Source organism: Chenopodium quinoa, unplaced genomic scaffold, assembly GCF_001683475.1.
Source record: "Chenopodium quinoa cultivar QQ74 unplaced genomic scaffold, ASM168347v1, whole genome shotgun sequence".
NCBI classification, from domain to species: domain Eukaryota; kingdom Viridiplantae; phylum Streptophyta; class Magnoliopsida; order Caryophyllales; family Amaranthaceae; genus Chenopodium; species Chenopodium quinoa.
In genome coordinates, this window is record NW_018743199.1 from 5,172,522 (window position 1) to 5,193,143 (window position 20,622).

The following is a 20,622-nucleotide window of genomic DNA, read 5'->3' on the forward strand; positions in this document are numbered from 1 at the left end:
TGATTGTATGTATAATAAAAATCCCCAGCCATTGAAAACCAAAGTACTACGTAATAAAGTTAAAAGTAAGAAACATGTAAACCAAAACGTTCATCTATTATCATTGACCTCATAAGTTTAAAATCTTGAGTCTTCTCCAAAAAAAAAAAAAAAAAAAAAAATGACAAGGAACATAAAGAGAAGACCCACACGTATCCACATGCCCAGTTTGCCCACATCCCAAATTTCCAACCCACAAAAACAAACATCTTTAGTCTTTACTTTCTCTCTCCTCTAAAATAATAAGCTTAAACCCCCCACCACACACACACCTCCTCTAAAAAAACTTAAATCAAACCCATCAACACAACCCATAACCAACTTACTTATCTCTTTCCCTTTCTCTCTCTTAAAAAATTGTCTCTGATTCTTGAGTTTTTTTTTTTTTTTTTTTTTTCAAATTCTTGCAGTGCCGGTTTTCGCACTGTTCGATTTAACATTTTTATCCCCTTGATTCTTTTCTGCATGTCTTTGTATCTAAATTTTAATCTGAGAATTTAATTTTCTTTTTTTTGTTGTCGTTGAATTTTCACAAATACCCAAAAAGAAAAAACCCTAAAAATGTGAAAATAAAAAACCTGGAAACTAGTACAGTTGCAGATCTGAAAGACAGGAAACCCTTGTTTTTGCAAAAAATCAGTGGGTACTGAAATATTACCCAATTTGGTAAGTCGTATTTTTACAAATGGGTGGGAGGAGTGAGAAATTGACAGAAGAGAGTGAGCACAGAAAGGCAGAAATGGTATATATATACATATATATATATAGCAATTAGCAAACCCAAACCAACACCAGAAAATCATACATTACATTTAATCTCCGAAGTTGAAAACATCGGAAGTCGAGGTTGAAGATTATTGGTATACTATTCCTTTTTTGTGCTCACTGCTCTTTCTGTCAGCTTCCCTTCCAACTCCAACCCCACCCGAACCCCTATCCATTATACGCAACCCTCTCCATTATTATTATCGACTACGAGAGTTAGAAACAGCTCAGGTGGTTAGAGCTTCCCTCCGGATTCTTGGATCCTAAAAATTACTATTGATTACTATTACTAATCAGTAATAACACTATATCCGTATGTTTTTATTTTCCCTTATTTTTTTTTATTTTGATAAAAGAGTTTGTTGTTTTAGTTTGCAAATTCCGATATGTAGCGTGACTTTTGAGGGGGATTTTTAAACTAATCACCTTAATACAGTACAGGACCATGCTAATCAGCTTCATATAGCCTACCTAATTAACATTATTAGGTTACCTTGTTTTTTTTTTTTTTTTTTTTTGCTTGATTCGTTTCTATGTTGTTGGTTGCGCATGGATCATATCGTCTACTCCTAGTAATGGTCCCCGTACATTGGTTCACGGCTGTGCCCGTGCCCGTGTCGATTCGATTACCTTTCGTCTTAATCCAGGCCATCCATGCCTTCTTTTGAGAACAAACTGACATGATCATCTGTCTCTCATTTCCAACTTGTTTGTTACAACAATTTGTTTATTTTTGCAGCTCACCATTTACATGGAACACCAGAAATTGAATTATTCATACTCGAATCGAATCATTGGTATGTATGTATTCATAAATCTACAATTCCTTCTTTATTACTAGTATTCAAGCAATGTGTTAATTCATGAAAAAATACTACTACAAATGTTAATTGTTTTTTTGATCGTGCTATATCTTATGTGTGGATAGTATTAGATTTAGAAGTTATCTAATATTTAAATTGTAATTATTAGTGGAGTATTTTACATATGTGAGAGGTGATTGTCTTGTGGCTTAGACTTTTCCTAATTTAAAACCAAATTTGTTCTAATTATCGTTACCTAATTTGTTACCAATATTTGTTGATTATGTGTTGCACTTTCGGCTGCTGTGTGTCATTATCATATGCTATTTGATCAACTCTATGGTGCTTTAATTTGATTGGAGTTGTGTATATAACATGCATTTAAAACTCGACAGCTCGATTGTTTTTAAAACTAGCTAGCTTAATTTAGTGTCTCATTAGTTGTGGTGATAGACCAAAGTTTCCACTTGCACTATTGCATATGAACTCGTGGTTGTTTGGTGATTGGATAATATTTTGGGGAATTATTAGCGTTGTCTATCTCGTATATTGAAAGAAAGACATGATATGCTTTCCAACTACCAATCACTATTAGCGGGACTAATTGGTTAACAAAAAAATCATGTTTTAATTTCTTGCAGACAATGTACTTGTCAAAGACGGTTAACAAAAAAATCATGTTTTAATTTCTTGCAGACAATGTACTTGTCAAAGACGATTCTTCGTTTCTTTTGCTGATGTGAAAACAAATGAAGGTGAACATCATTTTTAGAACACTTGAATATAATTATGTGCATGGCCCTTAGAGTGCTAATCGCTTCAGCAGGTACGTGGATATAGACATACTCTTTCTACTACTCGTAATCCTTCATGTGATTGATAGTTATAGTCTTATAGACCAAACTTTACAGCTTGGCTGATGGTGCATTTTTTTCTTTGTCTCTTAATTGTCATGTGTATATTGTTGTTTTGTTTAGATTTATATCAAATTAGCTGCCTTCCTTTGACGCTTGCTAATTTAAATGATTGAATGAATAACCTAGTTTGTTTGACTAGGTAGTATAGATGTTTTGAGATGAAGCATTTTCCAGTATATATATATAAGCACCCTTTGTAATTGTCTTGGATCCAAGCAAGTGATTTTATTTGGTGTATTGAAATACTACAAGTAAAAACTTTTGATTCATTTTTTTTCTCAAAAATACAGTTTTATAAAGTATTATATATAGTATATACTAGAAAATTTGCATGCAACTATATGAATGATTCGATATAGAGTATTGATATTATTATTAAGCAAGATCATGTTTGGTAGGTCTTTCCTTCGACCCTTTTTATTTTCCTACGCTCCTACAGCCAAAACTTATTTGTGCTCTCCATCATTGGATTGCTGTTTTCCCATGTTCTTTGATTAACATCCTCTTTTTCTCCAAGCAACCTTGTTGTTTAGTACACCATGGGAAAGGTGTTTATTTGAGCTTGATGGAAATCAAGGGTAGACATAAAAAGGAGTAGTACTTTTTGATCGAGTTGTAAGTTTAGAGAAAACAAGCTCACAAGGAGTAAAATCAAACTTAGAGCTTTTAGTACTCCCTTTGTTCCATATTTACTAACACAGTCAACTTTGCACATATGCCAACGCAATAGTTTGACTTTATATCTATATAATTAAATATTAATGAAAATTATTTTTAAAATTCTATTATAAAATTGTATATTAATGCCTGTCTAACAATATATTTTATGATAAAATATGTTTTTATTACGTTGGTAAAAAATTATGGTCAAAGGCTCAAAGCTAATACATGAATAGTGAAAAAAGGGACGGAGGGAGTATAAATGGTGAACGAGTATGATAGTATTTATTCCTTATACTATATTATACTTTTGGTTTATGCTTAATTAGGTGCTTTCTTTTGAAGCTTCCTTAACTTTAAATGATTGTATGCAAAATATTTTGGTTTGATACATTTTAGGAAGGCTGTTTTAAGAGTTTGAAGGAACACAATAAAGGAAAGTTTTTTTCTTTATGTTGTTGTATTAGAGAAAGGATTCTGATTATGCTGTCTGTTTACTTTAGAACCTTTTATTCTTCTTTTCTCTTTTCTTTAGTGGTGGGGAAGGTCACGAGAAATTTGTTTTCTTTATACAGACCAGATCCTATGAGGTGTTTTTCTGCTAATTGCATTCATTTCAGCCTGTAACTCATTCTGGATTTTTTTTATAAGATTTATTCAAGATGAAAGATTTATGTGATGGATTTCTTTGATAATTTAATTGTGCTTAATGATGCTAGATTATGGGAGATTGATTTCTTCGATGAATGAACTTGCCTTCCTTTTTATTCAATCGATAACTGGCAGGTGTTTATTGAGTTTATCATAATTGGAGGTTGTCAATTGGTTATCTATAAGGACTATAACCTTCTAAAAGTACATAGACTAGGGCTTGAAATGCTAGTTTTTAGGTATATGGAGAATATTAGTCTTAGGAATCAATTTTGGAGAACATTTGAGCCAAAAGTTTGGTTAGTTAGTGTTTCTTTGACAACTTAGATTTTCATTTGTGCTTTGAGGAGGGATTGATGACAAACATTTTGATTTTAAGGGCAAGTTTTAGAAAAATTTGAAAGGTAATCTTGTGCTAACTAACTCCAATGCATATGTTAGTAACTACAATTAGCTCGCTTTTAAGAAGGAAGGTGGGTAAAGCCTTCATTATTCATAATGGCTTCATTTAACATAGTTGTAAGGTGTAGCGGTATATTAGAATGAAAACTAGCTGTAAAAATAATTAAGCTTCCTATTTTGTACTGTGTATTAGGGAGCCTTCATTGTTTATGTGTAAGCCTTATTGGATGAAAGTGTTAGCTCAAATAGATTAGGCTTTTGGTCATGTTGATAGCCCGTGAATTGAAATGGTGGTATTGTGAGGCTAATTTGATGTCAATCCTTACAATATTTTGTGAGGATATTCTGGTGAGGTATACAATATAAGGCTTTATTCTTAGGAATTTTAAACCTTAGGTTAAAGTTTAGTCAATGATATGTTGAATGAAGAATTTAGTCTTGCTGTCGAATACAAAATATTGGTTTTTTCAGTAGAACATGTTGATGCTCATACTGAGAAGTTTAGTCAAGAATTTAGTCTTGCTGTCGAATACAAAATATTGTTTTTTCAGTAGAATATGTTGAATGAAGAATTTAGTCTTTGCTGGTTGTTGGTTCAATTGGCTGTTTGTAGTTGGCAGTTCTTCTGTTTGATGTACAAGGATGTAGTTGTTGCTTCTATCAGCTGCTGGGCCTTAGCTAAGTTACCCTAGCAATGCGAGATTTAATGGCTGATTATATTGTAAAAGAATGCAAATAGAAGTAGCATGATGATTTATGTATGTGCTTTCTGTTCTTTTCCCTTTTCAACTCTTAATTAGTATCCACTTGACATTATTTTTGAAAGCCAGTGGTGGTGGATGAATTTACTCTTCCCTCTTTTATGGTGTTCGAGGAATGTAAAGCCCCCTATTTTTATATCATAACTGGATGATTAATTTAGCTATGTTTGTTTGTTATATATGTTGTTTTTGCTTCTTTATTTGAACTTACTACAGCTATATGGAATTTGGGACTAGGTGCTCTTTCTTCCATATTCTAATACATTTCATATTCCTTTTATGAAGGTTGTACTATTGCACCATTGTTCTTTTTAAGGAAGTGCTTGCTTTGATCACATTTTGTTATTTTATTATTGGTGCTTTATTAGTGGATTACAAAGCTTAAGATACTTAATTTCCACCATTATGCCACTAAGATTTTGATTATGCTGTGTAATCAATTCATTTAGCAATGGTTAGGGCGTCCCATAAATTTATTCATTTTTGATGATATGGCTGCATGACTCTTGGTATACTACTCATTGAAATCCTGTTAACTTTTTCTGTTTTTGGAGGTCATGATGTTTGCGTAAATTGTGCCATCTGGATAGTTACTACTTTGTTATCCAATTTTTATTTTGTTTTCCTAAATGAGTGGTCACGTTGCCTGCGAGCTATGATTATGTATTAGGGCAATAACTATTATGAACTACCGTTAGCGGACTCTATCTTTATTTTACATTCATGGCTTATTGGCTTACATATAGATCAGATTACTCACCTTTTGTTTGAAGGCCATGCCCTATGACATGACCAAGTAAAATTTGGTTCTGTTTCCTTATATTTCAGTCGAACATTGTTTCATTTGCTAGACTTCCACATTCCATTATATTGAGATTTGTTAATAAGAGAAGAGCTTTATCTTAAATTCCTAATGTTGCTTTTGATTGAATTATGTAGCAAGGGTGTTAGATATATATGCCATTAGAAATTAAGAAAAGTTTTTGACATGGTATTCTTCACAATTGCCTTATTAGTTACGCTGTTAAATGAGCTTATGCAAGCTAGAGACTCCTGATTACAGGTCTAAGTCTCCTTACCTCCGGATAAATAATACTAGGAGTTCTGGTCCTTTTTACAGGCTGCTTAACTTATTGTTGCTTAACCTATCTGGTCCTTTTTGCAGGTTTGCTTAACCAAATAGTAGGACATTTTCATTCTTCCAAAGTTCTTGTTTGGTATATTCTCTGGTGCTATGAAAGAGTGTGTTATGTTTTTAAAATTACTTGAAATGAAATCATGCACAATGAAATAGATCCATGATTGTGTATTTTAAATTACTCGAAACACAAACACAATGACCATTGAGACAAAGCCTTGTATTATTAAGACCTGCCTAAATATTGGGATTGCAACATATCTTATGGTAGAGATGCTTCTTGGAGCTCAAGATATATTAGTTGATTATATAATAATTAGCTAGGAAAACACACTATTAGATTCCATTAAGTAAAAAAAGCATCAATTCCTTAAACTAATAGCTCCATTAACATCAGTAAGACGCCCCGTTAAATTGATTGCCCTAGCTAGCCTACCAAATAGACATACTCTAGTTGGATATTCTCCCGGATCTTGTTACAAGAGAAAGGATAAGATAAGGTTTTTTTATTTGGTCAAAATTTGATTGTGGAAGTTGGTCTCCTATGTTTTTTGAGATGTAGTTGTATATTGTTTTTTTGATTTTGATGGTTAATAATCTTCTCTACCTTGATCCAAAAAAAAAAAAAAAGTGGGCATGCAACATTGCCAACTAGCCAATCTAAAGATTTATTAATAAAAAAGTGGGCCCTTATTTTATTTAATACTGTTATTTATTATTGTATTTTTTGTGTGAGGTGACTTTTATTTGGTTAGATATGGGACATTAAAGCATTACATCAGGCCACTAGCTGGTGTTAGGTCGTTACCTTACTACTAGTGGGGTTAATTCATCTTCTTGGCTGGGTAGGGTGTTGTTTCAAGTAATATTTATGGCGGAAAGAGAGCCGTGCTTCGATCGTGCCATTTTAATTTGGTCTTTTAATGTGTGCACCACCATATCTTTTCGTAAGCAATGGATAGGGCACTATAGCTATACTTGTCAATATTGCACATTCTAATGATCACAATTGGAATGTTGTTTTCTTTAGCTAGGGTAATTTTGTGACTTCTTAAATTTGCCTGGCCTATTATAAGTAAGGTTTACTAGAAGTATATATCTTACTTGAATTAGCCACTTTTCTATCTTGTCTAGTGCTTTGTTTGGTAGTTCTGCTGGTTTATCAAATTGGTTGTTGGTTTTGATGATTTACTTTCATGTCTTTTAACTCTTCAACTCAAAATCTCGAGGCTACCGAGTAGAGGATAAACCGGTAAAGGTCTAGCACTTAGTTGCTAAATAGGTGGTAGAACTTCAAAATGTAGTTCTATTAGGTGTTTCTTCTTCTTCTTCATTCATCTATGACTCCAAAATTCAGATAGAAAACACATTAGATTGAGCTCAGCTCGTATTATCTTATAGTACGTACAAGGCAATTGGAAACTGCCTAGATTTGATATGTATATTATATTTGAATTCCGCTCATATTCCAAGTAATACAATGTTCTATTTGGATCTTATAGCTGTTTTAGAAGGTCTTAATTGCTTGCTGTACTATATTGTGTATACTTTTTCATACAATAGATTTTGGAGTTCTTGATTTGACTAAGTTAAGACAGTATTATCCCTCAAAAAAATAAAAAATAAAGAAAAGGTCCGTAGTTAAGACAGTATTTACTCCAAATTCTAATTAGTTAATTATACAGTTATTATGGAGAATATGATGTTAAAAAAAAAAAGTGTTTCTAGTTGGTATTTGCACTCTTATCTTATCTCTCTTGCTAAATTGGTTACAGCATGTAATCATGTATTCATTTTAATGATTATTTATTCATTATGTAGAAATAATTTTTATTTTATTTTTATATTTTTTTAAGTGTTTTGTATAAAATGAACTTCCCTATACAATTCCATTAACCTGTATTGACACATTTTTTCTTCAAACAACTATTATTACAGCAGCTAGACTAAATTAGTGAAGCAGGCAATACAAAAGCATCAAAAGCTAGTGACTAGATACTACGACAACTAGTTTTGCTGAACAGACCCAAACCCGGACTTTATTAATCGCTACTTGTTAGTGGAACTACACAATTTGAGACTTAAAAGAGGGGTACACATACCTGTGAGAGCCAGTTATCAGATGGATTTTTGTTGTTATCATCAGTGTACTTGAATAAATTGTGTGCCAGAATGATTGAAACAGCCAAGTTTCTTTCTTCTTCACTCATTTTTTTTCTCTCCTTGTTTTCTGGAAGAGAAGTAAATCTTAATTTAATTTGAATTATCTTGATTCAGTTCTATCTTTTTATTTTTTGGGAGTATAAAATGTAGCTAGTATTCTGCTCTCTCTACTATTTGTTTTACAGTCTGTTACTTTATTATAAAATTGTGTCATGGAACACTCAATGCTGTCAAGTCTTAGTCTTCCATGTGGTTTACGGTGATACACAACATCTAGTTATTTTGACAAATTAATTTGTCAATTTTGAATATAGTCGTATAGATCATAGATAGGTGTATGTGTATTTAATTTTCTTGTCTTGCTGAGTTGCTGTTTGTATAGTGTATTGGCAACGCCCAAGGGCCTGTTCATGCCAGGCCATGGTAACCTCTAACCTATGGTATATATGATTCGTGCTCAACTCGTGTCCTTTTTTAAGGAGTTTTATAAATAACATCTAGTTTTTTTGGCCATGGAGTCATGGACCATGTAGTATTATTGTAAGTTTGTAACCATATAAATAAAGATCATTAAAATACACTCCAATTTAAGGAGTTTTATAAATTCTAACACCGAGAATGACCTTTCTAGCAACTCGACATTGAGGTCCTTTCAAGGGATGATTCTATATATGGTAGTCATCTTAGAAATGACTATCATTATACTACTCTGTAATTTTTTATTTGCTGATTTTGATTTTTTTTTTTTTTTTAATGTCAAAATTAACTTCACGTATTTATCCGCAACAATTTGTCACAGGGCTGTCCATAATTAAACTTTTAACAAAGTTGATAATCATGAGATTGTTGCCTTCAATATGTATGTTTTTATGCCTTGGTCGGTAAATAGCGAGGAGGATGCCCTTGTGTAAAGCATATGGTGGTGCATGCATGAATCGTATATATTTACAATTAATAATACAATAAACACACCATATCTATACTCTATAAAAATGAGAATGGAAACTGGAAAGTCACTGTTTTAAGGTCTGGCTCTTTAGAGCTGCTTTGCTCCATCTGCTGACACTTGCTCTGCTTCGTCAAAATCCACAATATTGTAAAATTATAAAAAGTGCATATTAGTAAAATATACATTGAGACGATCCAAATAAGTTCCTACATGACTATGTTTTATCGTAGTTATTAATCACAAAAGCTAATCAAAGTGCAATATGTGAAAAGTGTAAAAGTCAAACGGTGTCAACTATAAAAATCGGATGAAGTATGAATCATGATAGACTATTTTACCTCTTTTTTTAAATCACTTTTACATTTTTGCCCTCCCCTCTTATGAGGTTTTTATTTTATTTTCTATTTTTTTTAAATAGTGCTTTTTTTTTATCGATAAGAAAAGTAGTGTTTACTTCCCAAAAAAAAAAAAAGTAGTGCTCGGTCTTTTAATTTTGTATCCCTTTCTTGTTATCACTCTTCCATTTTTGCCCTACCCTTTTCTTTTTGAAAAAAATAATAATTACTTTATTATATATTATTGATTGAAAATAAGGTAGTTTTAATTTATTTTACTACACTACAAGATATTATATCAAAGAGGGCAATTTAAATCGCCCTTTTAGGTTCAAATTTTGCCCTATTAGGCAAAGAGGGCGATTCTAAAATCGCCTCCAAGTCACCCTATTAGCTTCAAAGGGCATACAAATTTTTCGCCCTCTTTGTTAAGTATCAAAGAAGGCAAAATATTTCGCCCTCTTTGATCAAAATCAAATAGGGCAAAATTTTCGCCCTCTTTGATTGAATCAAGTAGGACAAAAAGTTTTTGCCCTGCGTAATCAACTCAAACAAGTCAATTCATATTGCCCTCCTTGCTCAAAATTCGCCCTGTTTGATCATATTTTAAAAGGGCAAAATCAACACCGCCCTCTTTGTTCAATTTTTCGTTTTTAAAAAAAATAATTCTAGGTGCTAATAGGTATAAATTTTCTATAATACTTCCTCCGTTTTTTATTACTTGACCCGCTTTGACTTTTACACTATTCACCACCCCTCCTTTGACCGTCTTTTGTGAATAATATATTAAGATGTAAGGAAAAATATATTCATGTATGATCTTTTTGGATTCGTCTTAATAAGTACTATTATAATATATAACTTTTATAATTTTTACTTATAGAGAATTTAAGTTATTGATCGTTAAAGTTTTGCATTGGCAAACGTGAGAAAAGAAACAGGTCAAGTAAAAAAGAACAGAAGAAGTAGGTGCTAATAGGCATAAATTTTAATTTTGTCATTATATGTATATACAAAAGTATTATATTTAATAATATTTAATAGCAAATATATACAAAAGTATTAACCAAGTTGTCTATCAAGCAATCTTCTCATCCTTGCAACCAGCCTTTAGGTGTCCTCCATCCCCAAAACATTGACATGATCCCCTAATTGCAAACTTGACAAAAAAAACAAGAGTATTATTCTACAATATTCATAACAAGAGTATTATCTACAAAAAAAAACACAATATACATTGCTCTCAGACGAGTAGTTCCAAGACAGAGCATATAGGATTTCGTACGTAACAAAACACACATAGTTACGGTCACAAGCCGAACTTGCAACTGCATACAAGATCAACTGAAATGAAATCAATATTAAAAAGGGGTGTACGAGTTAGGACCTGTTCTGTTCCGTTGAAATTCACTTCAGTTCAGTTTAGTTTAGTTCAGTTCAGCTCAGTTTAGTTCAGTTCAGTTCACTTCAGCTCAGCTCAGCTCAGCTCAGTTCAGTTCAGTTCAGCTCGGCTCTTAATTTATGTCTAATGATATTGCTAATGATATAAAGCCAAATTTCACTCTTTTAAGATCTTATTACAACGACAACAACATCAAAAATAATAATAATAAATAGTATATAATAATAATAATAATAATAATAATAATAATAATAATAATATTAACAACAATAATAATAATAATAACAATAATAATTGAAATAATAATAATAATACTACAATAATAATCAATAAATAATAATAATCATCAATAAATAATAATAATAATAATAATAATAACAATAATAATAATACTATAATAATACTAATAATAATAATCAATAAATAATAATAATAATAATTATCAATAATTAATAATAATAATAATAATAATAACAATAATAATATTGATACAATTCATTGTTCAAATGGTTCTATTTTTTTGAAACATATTTCTAATGTTAATCTCATTGAGAAAATTAGAGGTTTCAAGTTTTTAATATATTTTCCATACATTTTATAATATATTTTCCATACATTTTATAATTATAATTATATAGTATATTTTTCGTAAATATTTTAATATGTACATTTGTATATATACACATATGTATAGTAATAAATATCAATAAATAATCAATAAATAATCAAAGATCACTAATCCGTAGTTAAAAATCACTAATTAATAAGTTCAGTTCAGTTCAGCTCGGTTCAGTTCAGTTCAGTTCGGTTCAGTTCAGCTGAGTTCAGTCAATCGAAACAGGCCCTTAGTCGAGTGCATTTCTAATATTGCCCCCCTCTGTTTGCAAGTGATGGCACCCACTGATAATTCAATTCTTTTATTCAAGCAGTAGATACTTATTAAACGACTCATTCATTCAATCAAATAAATGTCTAAGGAAAAAAAGGATTAAAATAAGCACTTTGACAATATAAAAGTCGAAATCAAGATATAATAAGTACTTTGACAGTATGTTCATGTTTTCAGACCACCTAATGTATGTGCCTTCAATTTAATAGCATAATTCAAGTAGAACAAAAATTCCGATCCGAAGCTAATTACATGCATACTTATTTCATTTACCAGAAGTTAGGTCTACAGAGTTTCTAATGATATGATTTGATGTATGATACTTATTTAATGCAATCAAGGTAGGCAAACTAAGATCCAAAGAGGCCAAAAAGAGCCAAAAGTCAGAATATTCATAGTCCAAAGGGTACTGATCATATTCTTAGTCCACAACACAACAGTCTGCAACACTTCATGCAACCAAAACAATGTTATGCCATATATACACAAGAATTTCACGTTTAGTACCATGTATACACAAGAATATTGAAATTCAAGGAAACATTCATGGCTTGAAAATATTAGCTAACATAACCATGGCTTGAAAATGCATCCACAAGGCAATTTTATGCAAAGAGTGAGCTAGAAAATATTACCTCTATTAAGCATCAAGGCCAATCTTCTCCATGACTAACCGAAGCTTTTGTTCTAGGTCTTCTTGTTTCTTCTTAGACGCTTCCAATTCAGCTCGCATCATATTATTTTCATATTGTAGTTTTTCAACATTTTGTTCCAGCTCAGCTCTTCCTATCTTTCCATATTTAGACGACACCGGGTGCACTTTGCCTAAACCTCGGGCATAACCTGAACGATGTCCACGAACCTTCACATAAGCTTCTTCAAGAGTAAGATTATCAATCCCCTTTTCACCAATTTCTTTCTCATGCAACTCCCTTAATTCCTTGAACTTCTCCTCGGCCTCATCGTCAAGCTTCCCATTTTTATACCTTACAAGATAAAACAAAGTCAAAATTTTAAAATAAAGAAAAACAAAGTGTTCGTGCATTAGACAAATATTCAATATACCTATTTGACTTCTCCCATAACTTTAAATACATGGGATCATCATTAGCTTGGGATGAGGTGGTTACATTTGAACAAGAACCATTGATTTCAGTGACCTCATTCTCATACTCACAAGCTTGTGCCTCAAGTTCCTATCAAATCACATACATAAACTTATTAATTTTAGCAAGATCAATCCATTTAGGAAGGTATTTCTGTTTTCTAATACAATCCATTTCAGATAATATGTTAATATAAAACACAAAATACATAATCCTACCATCTAAATACAGATGCAGACGCTCAAATTAAGCCAAAATGATACTAGTACAGGCTACAGGGATTAACAATTCTACATGCTACATTATGTTTTAACAATATGTGACTTCTTAGCAATATGAACATGCAGCGTATAAATGGATTAGCAACAGTTGAGCCTGGAAACAAAAATATAAAGGTTAAAAAGATTCACTTTTTTCAGAAATGTTAGCAAATGGATGGATCAGACTGCTATTATACAGAAGCTTTAAGTGGCAAATAAACCGAGTAATGACAATCTTTGTTTCACCTCATCAGAAGATCAAGGAGAATACAGTCAGCAGAGCTTCACAGTCACAACTCACATAGACAGATAAAACAGCTAAGACAGAGACAAATTCAGCAAAGACAACTTCTACAGACTTAATTTTAACATTTATACTCACCAATTCATAAATAATGCGAGCTGTTGATTTCGCACCACATGCCGACTTGATCTTCTTTGCAAAAGCATTTGCCCGATTCTTCTCACTCCTTTCCTAAAGGTTACAAAATAGCATATAGGATTAGTAAAGGGGAAGAAATGCCAATTGCAGAATTTTGATTACAAGAGCATTCCCATTACTTACCTTCTGCTTAGGAGAGCTCCAATAGTTATAAACAAGCCACTTCCATTGGTCAAGTTTTATTGAAGGTGGGCAAGCACGCTCTGCCTCTTATAAAGATTTTCTATTTGAAAAATAGTCAGCTTTCAACCTTTCTCTCCAATGCCTATAAAGGGTGGAGCATTGAATCTTTATTGCTTTGTGAATGTGTGCACCTTCATCCAATTCGTACTTTGACTACGAGAATATTTAAATTTAGTGATATGAACCTTTTAATAGCAAGTGTTTGTCTAATAATTACCAAAAAAAAAAAAAAAAACTAGTAGAAAACAAGCATAAAGGAATAAAAATGGCCTGTCAAACAATACCATCTGACATAACACCATGTAACAGAATAGAATCATGCAACTCAAGATTATATACCTTAATCCTTGCATATAATCGATCTAAAATACCTTCAGGCATATCACTCCATTTAGAAACATCAAGGGGGCAAATCTCCTTCACCCAATAAGCACACTCAGCAACAAATTGATTTGTACGCTCACCCACAACAGCTCCTAATGCTGGAGGAATATTAACCTTGAGCTTTCCGGGTTGAATGCTTCACAACTTTTTATACTTGAGTGCTCTACATGGACCACGAAATGGACCTAATTGAAAATACATTACACAAATCAGCTAGAAAACAAAACTATAAATAGAAAACAAAATAGAAAGTAGAACACATTACCGTTTCTTTTCTTAGGTTGTTGAGAGGTCGACCCTACAAACTCATTATTATTAGGGACTTTCTAATTTAATTGTTAGGTTGTAGATATTAACTAACAATTATTTACCAAAAGATAAAGTATTGTGTAGAACGGATTCATGTGAGTCCGGTCATACAAACAGGAAAAAAAAAATTTCTCAAAAATTAGATGATAATAGTTAGATATTAGATTATAAATATAATAAATTAGGTTATAAGTGTCAGAAATTAGATAATAATGGTTAGGTAATACGTTATATTTATCTGGTATTAGATTATAATTGTCATATATTAGGTGTTAATTGTCAGAAATTAGATTATAATAATTAGATATTAGATTATAAATATCAGAAATTAGGTCATATATGAGATTAGGTTATATATATATATATATATATATATACTACCCCCGTTTCTATTTAGTTGACACGTATTTCTTTGTAGGAAGCTTTTTTAGTTGACACATTTTGTTTTGGGGTAAATTTTATACCTTACATTTATAAGCTACCTCACTTGCTTTTTCATTCTCTCTCACTCTCTCTCCTCTCCTTAATATGTGTGCCTAAATCAAACGTATCAACTAAATAAAAACGGAGGAAATATTAAATAATAGGAAATTTTGACAATTACCACCTTCTGTTATGTCCATTTTAGCAATTACCACCTTCTATTTTTTTTTTTGAAAATTACCACCTTCTATTTTCAAAAACATCAAAAGTTACCACCTTCTTGCCTCCCAACTACCACATGACATCATTTTGGGCTCATTCTTTCCCATTCCTCCCTATTTCCCTCACATTTTTCATTCCTAACTCGATTATCATCCCCCCTTTTGCCAATTTCGCCATTCCAGCTTACGTTTGTATGGTTGTTCAACATTGTCTCAAACCATCCACTCCCCGATCTTTGCATTGACAAGATTGCAAATGGCCTGACTGGATTGCATTCACATTCTTTGCATCAGCTATGACGACAATGACATCATTGCCGACGTCGTCAAATATTTTAGCTCCATCGGGGGAATATTGAGGTGGTGGTTTAGGGGGAAGAGGAAGGGTGATGGCAGTGGGTAGGTCGGAAATGGCGGCATCATCGCCGGCGTGGAGGGGGTGGCTGATTCTGGGTTGTATGCGGCCGCAGGGGTTGCAGTTTGTGATAAGGGGGTGCGTTATAAACTGGGCTCGTGTGAAACGGACTCACACAAAACCTTCTCATTAAAGAAGGAAGATGTCTTATCTCAAGAGCCAAGAGATATGAAGTACAGAGGTATAGATTTTCTATAGAAATAATTTATTTGTTCCTCTAAAATTTTTCATGACAAGGCTTAAGTATCTTCCCAAGTAGGGGACCAACCCCTTAATCACCAGGTTTAGCCAAAGTTGTCTTGTGGCCTTGGTCCTCAAAGTTGTAAGGACTAAGGAGTATATTATATTATATTTTACTTTGTAGTATTATAGGGAGAGTATGTAACAAATCCCAAAAAAACTCTTACTTGTTTAGATGTTTGAAAAAGCAGTCAAATATTTGTTAAAGTATAATACTTATGATGGTTTTTTTTTCTTTTCAAAATACCATTATTAAGATTAGTAGTGATTAGTGAATAGGGAGGGAATGATCCAACAATTATCATGTGTTTCTTCTTACTTGGTATACATGGAATGAAACCTAAGCTACACTTACCATCTAATCATCATTTTGGATGAAATATAATAATGCAATTATCCTTTGGGCGATAAAGATTATGACAATAGTGATCCACACAAACCTATTTCTACTTTCGCTGTTGGTTCAAGATTCAACTTTAGACTACAAAGAAGGCATAAATATTTGACGGAAAAAGAATATTAAATCAATGTGAAAATACACTAAACTAAAAAGTATTTTGTATAATTTTATACAAGCAAGTGTAATTTTTTTTATCCCTTGCAATTGCGAATGGGAAAGCAAGGGGGTGTCAACTGAAAAGGAATCACCTTTTTTAGTGAGTGCATTGATAATTTGATTAAAGTTAGCTAAATATAAAAATGGATTGCTTAATCATAATTAAAATTAATTAAGGGAGTGAATAGTAATTGTCTGCATGTTTGGGACATGTCTGAGGTACAACGACACTTTACAAAGAGTGGCTTTCGGTATTATTGAGAGGCCAATCAGCAACCAGAAAAGCATAAACCATTTCAAATTATTTTTTTAAAAAAGGTAACATTTCACATAAATAAATAACATAAACATAATAATGGTCCATATAGTATATTCAAAACAGGAAACCGTGCACTTATCTTAATTTAATTCTCTAGGTTGTAGGCTCTTATCTTATTTCGTGGTCCTTCAAGAAAAGGGTTGTTTCTGTTCTTTATTATAATTGTATATGGTGTCCTATACTTTTATAGGTTTTGTGGTCCTAAATGAGTATGGTAGACTCGAGGTGAAAGGGTTTGATTTTCCTAAAACCTAAACCATCTGAACTAATGATTTAATTAATTTGAAACTCAATCTATACAAGAAGCACATGAGTCGATCTGGGTACATATTTATATATGGAGTATATAATGTATGAGCATCATATCATACAACATAGGGTATTTTGGTCAATTTCTGTGAAATTTTAAATTTAAATAGTATATTTTGTGTACCATTAGAGTATTAGACAATTAGTATCATTGATATATACCTAGTCCATTAAACTCTATGTATTATAGTACTAAAACAATAACATGATATATTTATACCATCAGAAGGTATTTTACTTCCATAACACTATCTAATTATAGTACTAATAAATCTTTATTCACTTAATGATATCTTTACTTACAACTAGGGCAGCTAACTCGCATGATGCGCGCGCATATATATTTAGAAGTTTTTTCAGTTTGATCTTAAATTACAAACTTAGTTGTTGATATGTAAACAACTATTTTCAGAGGTATAAATATTGTCTTTAAAAAAATGTTTAGAGATATAAATGTCTAAGAAGGCAACTAACATTAATGAGAGAAAACGAGTAAATAAACTTAAGTATTAGTCCAAATTTTTACGTGCACCATGGTACGATCCTTAAAGATGGCAATGAGCCCGAAACCCGACATGGCCCAACATAAAAAAAGCACAGCACAACGCGTATGGATCGTGGACCTCCTTAAGCACAATAAGACACAGTACGATCGATCAGACCTGACACGACAAAGCATGTTAAAATCAATGCAAATTTGCTTAGGCACGCAAGCCCGACACGATAGCATGTGGGCTTGGGCCGTGCAAGACACAACACAGAACTCGTGGGGCGAGCCAAGTGCAGGGCCTATCTAACCCAAAGCACATGGGCCTGGCACGAGGCACGACCCTGCACGGCACAGAGCCATCTTTAATAATCTTTATTAACTCTTATAATTTATTTTCTTCGTCTTTTGATTAATTTTACAAATCACAACATAACCTACTTTTTGTACTTTCTTTCTCTTTCTTTCCTTATACCCCTTAGTCCCTTACTCTTTCTAGCAATGAATTATTTTTGAGAAAATATATTCATCTAACATTACAAGCAAAGACTCAGACATTAGTCTACTGTGTCATTCTTAAAAAAAGGACACCATAACATGCTGATGTGGCATGTTATGATTGGTCAATTTTTTTCTTTATTTTTAAAAGTTAAAATGTTTTATACATATATGTATAATTGGATGTACATGTATTTTTGTTAATATTACATAATTATAGTATTTGAAAATGTCAGGGCCTATTATTATGTATAGTGTATAGTTAACGGGCCTAATTCATGAGCCCTAATCTCTTGTATATATACTCTACTCATACTCTAATACAAACAACGGAAAATCATTTTCGTGACATGGTATCTAGGGATGTCAATGGGGCGGGGCGGGGCGGGGCGGATGTTGGCCTTCCCATCCCCATCCCCACCTAATATTTTCATCCCCATCCCTATCCCCGCGGCGGGTCCAATTTTCATCCCCATCCCACCGGGTACAACTCCAAAACCATCCCCGCCCCACCCCCCTACTTGGATATCCATCCCCACCTAATAATCCCCACCAAAGATCCACCTAATCCCCACCCAAGATCCACCTAATATTTATATCTCAAATACACAATCTTACATAATTAATATGAATTATAAAATAAAACAATCTATACACATTTTTTTGTTATAATATAAGTGTCGTACAAAGTATTATAATTAATATTGTATTTCATGTAATTATTTTATAAATAGCATAAAAGTATGTAATTTTGCTTTAAAAGATATATAGATGTGGGTATGAGGTGGGGATGGGGCGGGTACGAAGTGGGACGGGGATGGGGCGGGTACAACTTAAAATCCACCCCCGCCCCATCACCCATGGCGGGTATGGTTTTTATCCCCATCCCTGCCCCACCACCCGCCAAACCGAGACCCATCCCCGCCCCATTGGGGCGGGGATGGAGCGGGTCTCCTACTTGACCCGCCCCACTGACATCCCTAATGGTATCGAAGCTAAATTCATTCTAATCTCTAAAATTAATTTCTATTTTCTACACTCTAATCCCTAAATTAATTTCTATTATAATCTCCTTAATCAATTTCTGATTTTTTTTTTCCAATCAATTTCTACGATCAATCAACTCAATTTCTATTTGCTGTTCTGAATTGAATTTTGGGTTTGTTCCCAATTCAATTTCTATTTGCTATTCGCTGAGGTGTGCTTCGTTGTTCTCTGGCTGCTACTTCTTTGCTACTCCTTCTTGATCAATAATGGTGATTGACAATACCTTGATGTCTTCTTCTATTTTCGCATCCACTTATAAATTCCTACCTAAGCACCGACGCAAATCGCACTTATATTGCACCCATTGTAATCGGTCGGGTCATGACTACGATAGTTGCTTTCTCGTTCATGGCCTCCCTGACTGGTGGCTGGCCAAATATGGCCACCACGACCGCTCAGTTGCCGCTTCTACTGCTGCTAATGCTCTGCCTACTGCTGTTAATCTGCCCTGCTCTCTGCCCTCCTCTGATTCAGCGTCACAAGTTCTGCCAGGCCGCGGGGACAACCTGCGACCTTGTCCCGCGGCTGCTGCCTCTTCCTCGCAGCTTCTGCCAGGCCGCAGGGATATCCCGCGCTCCTCACCCGCGGCTAATGCTTCTTCTACCTTACCGCTGCATCCTATTACCGCCACTACTCCTATTTTGGGTGGTGTGTTTGGTCCTCCTCCAAATTATATTGATGATGATTGTTCATGGTCATGGATTATTGACACCGGTGCATCTCATCATGTTACTGGAATCTATTTTTAATTTTTAAAATCATCCAAAAAATTAAATTATATAATCAAAATTTAGAATATCAAATATTCATCATCGTTCTAGATTGTTCATCGTCATCGGCCCCAAAATCTTGTACTCAGTCGGAACTCAAATCGAAATTTCGACCAACAAGTCATCTAAAAATCGGGTTTTTCAGGGTTTTCAAATCTGCTTCTTTAGTTCTAATTATGTAAAAACCAGGTTGTATGTCTCTCCTGTGCGATTATAAATTAATAGGCAATTAGGGTGCAACAATAAGGGTGCAGAACCCAGCGGCTTTTCGGCGCACATAGGTCCGGCGAAGGGTTCATGGCAGCAGCTTAAGGTTCTGGCCAGTTTTCAGGCGGTTTCAGGCGTATTTTGAGTGCATTTTTGGAGCAATTTTGATGCGTTTACCGGCGTCTTTCCTGGTGGTTTATTCGATTTTTAGTGCAGTTTTGGGGTGTGTTTCTGGCGATTTTCAGGCAAATTTACAAAGGGTTCAGGCGGCTGTTTTCATGCGACAACATAGGCATTCCGGCGTGGCAGTTCTTGGATAGTTTGGCAATGGTTTTAGGATCGATTTTGGTCAATTTCAGGAAGGTTTCAGGCATGATAATACGTTAACAATGTTTGGGAATGGGTGGATGAATGAAGAACATTGATGAGGAACAGTGTTAATTGTGTGTGTGTGTTTTTTTTTTTTTTTTTTAAATATTTGTGATTTTAATTATAAGTATTATTATTATAATTAATTAACAGTATAAAAATAATTTTTCATAATTTATAATTATGTATTTCTAAAAAAAATC

The 20,622-nt window shown here is 33.2% G+C and overlaps 2 long non-coding RNA genes across 2 annotated transcripts; one reads left to right on the forward strand and one right to left on the reverse strand.

Moving 5' to 3' along the window:
• The first annotated feature begins 317 nt into the window (after window positions 1–317).
• LOC110733667 lies at window positions 318–8,589 on the forward strand. The gene is made up of 4 exons (XR_002513660.1): window positions 318–705; window positions 1,544–1,601; window positions 2,304–2,433; window positions 8,075–8,589. It is a non-coding gene; the product is annotated as an uncharacterized LOC110733667 (long non-coding RNA).
• Window positions 8,590–10,570: 1,981 nt separating this feature from the next.
• LOC110733275 lies at window positions 10,571–14,506 on the reverse strand. Its single transcript, XR_002513623.1, has 5 exons — window positions 13,806–14,506; window positions 13,623–13,715; window positions 12,940–13,070; window positions 12,510–12,860; window positions 10,571–10,742 (listed from the first exon to the last, which is right to left on the reverse strand). It is a non-coding gene; the product is annotated as an uncharacterized LOC110733275 (long non-coding RNA).
• Between the last annotated feature and the right edge of the window lie 6,116 nt (window positions 14,507–20,622).